The sequence below is a fragment of the Chelonia mydas genome, chromosome 4, assembly GCF_015237465.2.
Source record: "Chelonia mydas isolate rCheMyd1 chromosome 4, rCheMyd1.pri.v2, whole genome shotgun sequence".
Lineage (NCBI taxonomy): Eukaryota > Metazoa > Chordata > Testudines > Cheloniidae > Chelonia > Chelonia mydas.
The window spans coordinates 56,326,274-56,335,194 of record NC_057852.1 but is presented as its reverse complement, the minus strand read 5'-3'; the positions used below and the strand labels follow the sequence as shown (position 1 = coordinate 56,335,194).

The window sequence follows — 8,921 nt, the reverse complement described above, 5'->3', positions numbered from 1 at the left end:
ATTTAGTGTAGCCTGAAGACCATCCAAAATGGACAGAGTTTGAAATATCTATATTGGTTAAACTTGGAGGGCCAAATTCACTTATCCATCCATAAGTGGAAGTTGTGCCCCCTTAAAATGGAGCTGAATTTTGTCCTGGAATAAGCAAAATGCAGTAGGGATTTCTGGCTGTAACTACAATGAGAAAATTTTTGTGCTGACTTTTATGCTGTGCTACTCAAATGAAGTCAAAGGAGCTACTACAGAGTTCCAGTGATGTAACTCAGAGAGCAGAATTTAGCTCAGTTTGCGATGGCTAGTATCAGTTACTAATATGAATTCTGACTTCAAGTTTTTTAAACATTTCCTCAAAAAAACCCAAAAACCCTCTCCATAGAATAAACAGCAGCTCGACCTAGATATTGATTATTACCTTTCATTCACTCATGAAGGAGACCTTCAAACTCACTTGCCTGAGGCAGTCAGGAGCTCCAGGTCTTTCGTGTTTATGAAAGAAAGATAACACTCGCTCTTCCGGGGAGAGACATCTGACTATACAAATTCACTATTCTTTTGTATCCTTTAGCAAACTGCACCTTTGTGGACTTCTAATTTCTTAACATTTTATTTAGCCTTTTCTGCATAATTCATTATGCTAACCTGGATGTCATGTGGATTCTGAAATAGCAATGAAATGGACCAAGTATTGACCAGCTGCATCAGTGATGCTGAGTGATAAACTTTTATAAGTAAATCTTTCCTGATAAACTTTTAATGTTAAAAGTCGCTGAAGCAGATAAGGTGATCCCATTAGAAATGTTTTAGTAAGTCAACATCTATATGACACATATAAATCTATATGTTATACAAATTCACCCATACATGGGTGCACACACACATACCACATATATAAAGATGCTATCAACAGGATAAATTGTGGAGCCTTGTGATAAATTGCAGAGCTATGTGATTCATATATTTATCATGCACCTTTGACTATTTTATAGCCCTCTTGCCCACTAATCCATCTCTACCTGACTTATTCTGAAAATCTAATTCCCTGGGCAGCTTCAAGCACTCATCATTTTCTTTAAATCAGCCTTCCAGAGAAAAGTTTCCTCCTCCTTTTCTTCTGTTTACAAGACCAATCCTTAGTGCAGAACTGAATGTTGCCTGCACTGAGGACTGGTCTTATAAACAGAAAAATGTCGCAGTTTTAAATACTGATATCTTTCAGCCATACAGGGCTAAAAACAAAAGCTTTATACCAACTGGAGAGATTCCCAGCTTCCCAATGAAGACCAGTACTCATTTTACCCTGAAAGGATCCCAGACATTCAACGACTTTGAAAAATCCCATTGTTAGGCTCCCAAAGCCATATTTAGGTACCTAATTTTTGACCTGATTTTTTCAATGAGAAAAGAAAATTAGGTCCTTGAGATGGGAGCCCTAAACTTAACTCCTATTTTTAAAGTCTCGTCCATTGGTTTCAAAATTGTGACTTTTTTTTAGGTATTTTAGGTTATTTTAGAAGTGTTTCTGGCTCCTTCTGAGCCTCATATATTTGGACTCATGATAATGAAGGTGTCTGGCTTTACAAGTTGAGGGCTACAAAAATATCCCAATGAATATTTTAAAAACTCTCTAAAATATTTCTAGAGTTGTTTATCTGTAAACATAAGTAGTAGTATATACCAAATATAGAATGCTGTGGTATGGGTGGTGTGGCGGGGGCAGTGCCCCACCCCCTGAGAAAAAGGGTTGATCCAGGCCAGAGAGGCTGTGCAAACTTGCAGCCAAACAGAGAAGGCCTGGGGCGAGCCAATCAGGGCAGGGGGAGATGCAGCCAATCAGGGCCGGGGTAGGCCCTATATAAAGGCTGGCTAGCAAAGAACAGGGAAGGGTTTCCCTGACTGGTAAGGGAGGTGGACTGGCTCCTAAGCAGAAAGGTAGCACCTTGGACAGAGCAGTGCTGGGGAAGGGCAGAAGGAGCTGGGGAGCTCCGGCCAAGGAAAACCCCAGGCTGCAGGCCTTGCTACAAAGGGCTGAGCAGGTGCACAGGGCCGAAGGGGAAGCAGCCCAGGGACAATAGTTTGACAAGGGGAGAGAAGGAGGGCAGAGAGGCTGCCGCTAGAGGGTCCCTGGGTCAGGACCCAGAGTAGTGGGAGGGCCTGGTTCTCCCCCCCCCTTCCCTCTTGTACTACACCTGGCTGAGGAGGAATGTGGCCTGATACAGGCTGTGGCTGGCCCCTGTGACAAAGGGGCTAGACTTTGAGGCTGCAGCCAGCCACTAGAGCTGGTGTAGATCAAAGACTGCTGATAACACCAAAACCCGGAAGGGGGTGAGACTGGAGCAGTGGGCACTGCCGGAGGGCAGTGTCCTGAAGAGGACGCCGCTGTGCGGGGAGCAACACGGGTCCTCAGAGCAGCAGAGCAGACAAAGGGCAAGGCACCGCATGCAAGAGGTGCTCCATGACTGGACAGAGCTAATTTCCAGAGCAACCAGCGGGAGGCGCCAGCGGTGGTGAGTCTTGACCCCGTCACATATGGTATGAAGGTTTTATCAGCATGAGTTTTGGATGGCTATATTACTCATGAGTAATGGAGCCACAAGTGAGTTAAGCAGGTCAAGTAAGTGCTAATACTATTTCCATTACCACTCCACCACCTCATGTGTATGTGACATGGGTTATAGAAAAACTACTTTGGAAATGCCTGGGAGTTTTTGAAAAATGTATTGGGATGACTTAGTTACCATGAATTCAACTACGTAGGGCTCAAAGGGAGAGGAAAATTATAATGAATCCATTTAGAGTACCTCAAAGAATTACTTCTAAAAGCCACACTTTAAAGTGCAATATCTCAGACTGTTTGGGGTTTTTTTCCCAAAAGACATATCCTTTAATTTCACTATAATTATCAGTTTTTAAATCATGCTAGATAGTCTTCAGAAATAGAGATAAGCATTTACTGAAATAACCAGAGAAAATAAAATATTTTCTTTCCTATAACAACCTGTGAGCATAGGTGCTGGAACTATGGGTGCTGGGGGGTGCTATTGCACCCCCTGGGTTGAAGTGGTTTCCATCATATACAGAGTTTATAGTTTGGTCCAAAGGCTCTCAGCACCCACTATATACAAATTGTTCCAGCACCCCGCCCCGTGAGGTGGGTGTTTAGGGCTAGATTGTTTGCAAGCTTTCACTCACATGAGTAGTTGCATTGAAGTCAAGGGAAAAACTTGTGTGAATAAGTGGTCACCAGCACGTGTAAGACTAGCCTAACATGGCCCCAATTTTCTTTGTTTTGCATTATGGTGGTTTAATTGGCATAAACAGAAGGAATAGGAAAGTTGATAAAACAGAATCTTAAGGTGTCTAATCCTTTTGCTCTAATACTGTTTTGGAAGACTTCCATCTAAACAACTATTGATATGGTGAGACGAAATATGACAAGGAGCGAAAAGCTGAACTAAAGGTTTTGGAGGCTTGACTTCTTTCACAAATATTTGGCTCTTCCTTCAGCCTATCATGCCAGCAGTGGGACTTGACACTGATCAGGTATATTGAAGCATAATATGTATATAATGAACAGCAAGACTAGAGATCCAGACAGTGGTTTCTACACTGTAGGTTTTTGATCTTTGCCTGCTGTCTCCATCTCATCATTCAAACAGAAAGTTAAAAAAGGAGAGACATGATGTAGATACGCTGGTTGGTTGAACAGAGTGCGAGTGCCACATTAGAAGAGTAGAAATCTTTAATCAGCAAGATGCTGCTTATACAGATCCAGATATGTATTCACAAAAAATTGCAATGAAAGAAAAAATCAGATGCAAACCAGCAAGGTGAGTGTAAGCACCACATTTGTCTTTCAAATTAAAAATAGCTCTTATTGTAGAGGAAACGTTTAAATTCAAGTTACACTTTACTGCTGTCAAAAAAAACCCCAATCATTTGGGTACATCAAAAGTTCACAGCCATTTCTGATGGAGCCCTCCTTGAGGTGGACTGGAAGACTGGGGCCACCTAACTTGGCAAAATGGCTAATTATTACATTTTTGAGAAGTCCTTCCATTTGTGAAATCTATTTTTTTTCCCCCATTCCACTTGCTGCTTGAGATGCTACCTTCATGCTGCATCTGGCCTTAGGACTGATTCAGCAAGTTGCTCAGCTCCCACTGAAGTCATTCATTGTTGAGGCTGCTTAGTATCTTGCAGGACTGAATCCCTTACTGGCAATTTTGTCCACAAACTCTTGCACATTTCTAATGGAAACAGAGAGGCAACAGCATGTATCTGGTGACTTTGAGTCTCTTGTTTCATGTACTGCATGCTGGGTAAGAATATGAGTGCTCCACACTTCTCTTTATTAATCAAACTGTTTACAGATGTGCTGCAACTGCAGCTAGCATTCAAACCAGATGCACATAGACTGGCTTCCTAGTGCCTCCTGCAAACAAATTTTTCTGCTGCAAACTGTGTTCCTCCCTCCAAGTGCCATGTAGGTTGCCAAAACACTAAAAGGGAGGGAGGGGGCTGTTTGTGTGACTGATACCTAATTCTGGCTGGAAAAACAAATGTTGTGGAAACTTGTGAACTCTCCCATCTGCTGTCACCACTTAATTCAAATGGAAGTTCTTTATTGTCTTAAGTATATTTTAACTTCCCAAAATAATAACTTAATCATAAAAGTTGGTGGGGAAGAGATGTAGGGAGGTGTGCGTGTGTAAAAAATCACTGAAAGAAAATCCATTCTGTGAAATGATAGGTCTGTGATAGTTGTAAAGGAAAGCTAATATGATGAATATGGAATTCAGGTAAAAAGATTGAATGCAAAACACTTTAAATGTTTCTGGGAAGTGACTCTTTACTCTTCTATGTTCATTTTATTTAGTGTCAAGAAGCATTACTGCTGCCACAGTTACTCTGGGCATGGTGTGACTTTCATCACTGGAGTGACTATTCATCTGTAACTTACCATCATTCCAGACAGCATTCCAGTTGTAGTCAGTGGGAGGTTTCTGAATGAAATGATGGCTGAGTGTTTTGCTAACTGCCTTGGAGGGGTGAATCCCTTGTTACAAGGCAAAGCATACAGTAATATGCTTACAGCTATGCAGTCACTCTGGTGATGACTGGCAGCTGTGACTCTGAGAGACTTTAACAACTGACAGAACATTTATGATGGGGCTTCCATAATTTTTAATATCTACAAGAAAGTATCATTACAGATACTGGTTGTTATGCACTTTAAAGCCTAAAAGCTTTCCTCCTCGCCAAGTTTTAAAACAATCATAACTAATAATGATAAAGTGTGCTCCTGTCTACTTTTCTATTAAATTAGAAGCATCACTCAGAGTATCCAAATGTAAGGCTCTGATCAGTCCTCACCACTATTGCATTTGCAGACAAGACACATTAACATCCATATTGTCCGTTTACCTTTCAATATGTGCCCACATATTTTGTGTATGTAAATGAGTGCACATATATCCCAAAATACTGTAAAATTTTCATGTCCAGATTAGGTATTAAAGCATGCAAATAGCTGGACACCATATTTTTGCCCATGCAAATGAATTTGAAAATTTGGCCTTGTGTGTTTTATAGGTACTTTATGTGTAAAGTTTAGGTAGTTTTTACCTTGCTCAATCAACAGTAGTAAAATCCAAACAGACAGAACCCCTCCAATTCACATCAACATTTACAGGATTGGTCCCATAATTTCCACTGAAAGGAATGGGAGCAGGACTGAGCCCAAACCTATCCACACACAAAATGTTAATCACTTTGAAATTTTTGTTCAGACTCTGCAAAAATGAACTCTTTTTTTCAGAGTGAATCCGACAATTTTCAGGCCAAACAAATTTCCAAGCCAGTTACAAGGATGCTAAAATACAGCTTTTTAATGGAAGCTGGTTTCATCCTTCACTACGGAAAGGCTACTGTCTCTCCATATTACTACACAGATACAGACTGGCTTTGATTCTGTATGTTAAAGACATGCCTCCTGTATGTTGTTTGGATTGAGGGATCCTTTTGAACTTCTAAAATGTCTCCATAAGATTTTTTTTCTTACTAGTCTTCCAAGTAAAATGACTTGTAAATGTTTAATGCAGGAGACCCTAACATGGAGTAAAATCACTGCTTGTTCAGTGCTTAGCTAGATTCCCCCCCTCGTCCCCCGAATGTTGCCAATAAATGTCAGGCTGCCGTTTGAATCTTTTCCAGTTCTCACAAATTTTCTTTGTAACTGAGCAGGTGTGAAGGCCTCAAGCTCTTGTTTTTTCATTCAAGTTCTCCTCTGACATGCTGTACAGGTAATAGTCCATCTCTTTTGCAAACAACTTTAGTGTCTGCCTGAAATAGCATTGTCAGCATTGACAGGCTAAAAGTCTTACATATCAATTTGGTTAGAAGAAAAAAAAAATTCCTAAAACAGAGACTGAGGGAAAACAACAAATTGAGGATGCCACATTTATTTGGGATCATAGACACAAGTGTGCACATTACATGTAACCCATCCCTCTGGTCAGCTAGTGGCAGTCTAGCAGCTTTGTTTGTTTTTGGTCACCCATTTTATTAGCTTGGATTTTTTTAAATATTGGTGTTGTATCCTTCACTGTGGAGAGCTGATAGTATTTTCTCCTACAGGAGGATATCTGTGTATGAAAAGTGCAAAATACAATTCATCATGGTGGGGATTAATCAAGTAGATATTGGCTTAGATTCTCCATTATGCAGCACAAAGTGGCCTGTATAGGAAGAAGCTCTGTAGGCATAAAGCTGGCAGACAGTACACATTTGCCTCCTATATGTGTCTGCCCTGCCACCTGAGATAAGACAGCACCAAGAGGGAGTGTGGCAGAGCTGAACTCCACTACACCTGATCCTCTGATGGCATAAATACTCTTATGCCAGCAGTTTAAACTAGAGCAGGACCCTTCTATGTTTAAGTGAAATCAGAGCCAATGTCAAAAATTTTTTGAGTTTATAAAAACAAAACACCCAAAAAAGATTGACAATACTGAGGTGCTTGAATCAGCTCAGTTTTGAAGGAAAAGGTTCATTTAAAAAATACAGACTTCATTTACATTTCATAGATACATACATTTCAAGCACAGAACAGTATGTATCATGTCTCTTTATAAATTATTGTTGTCATATATATAAATAAAATTTTGGAACAGAAAATTTATGAAAATTGATGTTTCTAACAATTATTTATATATATAATTGACCCTTTTAGTTTTAGGTTTGCTGGGACAAGGTTTTGTCTTAGTTAGTTCTGAACCACCACCCCCCTCTCCAACCCCAAAGAAATCAACCTTTTCTAAACGCTATGTAACATTTAAATCTCTACATTGACCAAGTCACAATATTCCTCCACTCCATTTAGCCTAGTGCATGTAAACAGATATTTTTACAGAGCAATTAAACCTATCCTGCAAAATTGCTGATCATTTCATAAAACCAGCAATTTAAATTTATACAAAGACTTTTGGTAAAATGTCTAATAACAGTAATTATTAAAACTATGTATTATGGTAGTACCTAAAGGCCCCCACTGAGACTATATCCCCATTGTGCTAGACACTGTACATACACCTAATAAACTTTTGGGGCCAGGATTTATTTCTTGTCATGTCAATAGACATGACGACAAAGGCTGCGAGGGAAAGAGGTCAGATTAGTTGCAGATCTGGGTAATTGCACCCACATCTTTGAAGTTCCAGTCCAGGGTCCTGTCCACTCAGTCACAGTACTTGCAATACTTCTGTGAAGCCTTTGGTGCTGCAGTTTTATAATAGAAGAATCATAGAATATTAGGGTTGGAAGAGACCTCAGAAGGTCATCTAGTCCAACCCCCTGCTCAAAGCAGGACATCAACTAAATCATCCCAGCCAGGGCTTTGTCAAGCCAGGCCTTAAAAACCTCTAAGGATGGAGATTCCACCACCTCCCTAGGTAACCCATTCCAGTGCATCATCACCCTCCTAGTGAAACAGTGTTTCCTAATATCCAACCTAAACCTCCCCCACTACAATTTGAGACCATTGCTCCTTGTTCTGTCATCTGCCACCACTGAGAACAGCTGAGCTCCATCCTCTTTAGAACCTCCCTTCAGATAGTTGAAGGCTGCTATCACATTCCCCCCTCACTCTTCTCTTCTGCAGACTAAATAAGCCCAGTTCCCTCAGCCTCTCCTCGTAAGTCACATGCCCCAACCCCCAGATCACTTTCATTGCCCTCTGCTGGACTCTCTCCAATTTGTCCACATCCTTTCTGTAGTGGGGGGCCCAAAACTGGACACAATACTCCAGATGTGGCCTCACCAGTGCTGAATAAAGGGGAATGATCACTTCCCTTGATCTGCTGGCAATGCTCCTACTAATGCAGCCCAATATGCTGTTAGCCTTCTTGGCAACAAGGGCACATTACTGACTCAGATCCAGCTTCTCATCCACTGTAATCCCCAGGTCCTTTTCTGCAGAACTGCTGCTTAGCCAGTCGGTCCCCAGCCTGTAGCAGTCCATGGGATTCTTCCTTCCTAAGTGCAGGACTCTGCACTTGTCCTTGTTGAACCTCATCAGATTTCTTTTGGCCCAATCCTCCAATTTGTCTAGCTCACTCTGGACCCTATCCCTCCCCTCCAGCATATCTACCTCTCCCCGCATTTTAGTGTCATCCGTGAACTTGCTGAGGGTGCAATCTATCCCATCGTCCAGTTCATTAATAAAGATGTTGAACAAAACTGGCCCCAGGACCGACCGCTGCAGCACTCTGCTTGTTACCGGCTGTCAACTAGACACCGAGCTGTTGATCACTACCTGTTGAGCCTGACTATCTAGCCAGCTTTCTATCCACCTTATAGTCCATTCATCCAGTCCATACTTTTTTAACTTGCTGGCAAGAATACTGTGGGAGACTGTATCAAAA

General features: G+C 41.2%; 1 protein-coding gene across 2 annotated transcripts in view; it reads left to right on the top strand.

Moving 5' to 3' along the window:
- The first annotated feature begins 1,894 nt into the window (after positions 1-1,894).
- The window catches only part of TTC29 (tetratricopeptide repeat domain 29), a 214,823-nt gene continuing 207,796 nt past the window's right edge, over positions 1,895-8,921 (top strand). For both annotated transcript variants that reach the window (XM_037897363.2, XM_043545782.1), the window contains exon 1: positions 1,895-2,504. The gene's annotated coding sequence lies outside the window, so the exon portion shown is untranslated. The remainder of the gene's footprint in view (positions 2,505-8,921) is intronic.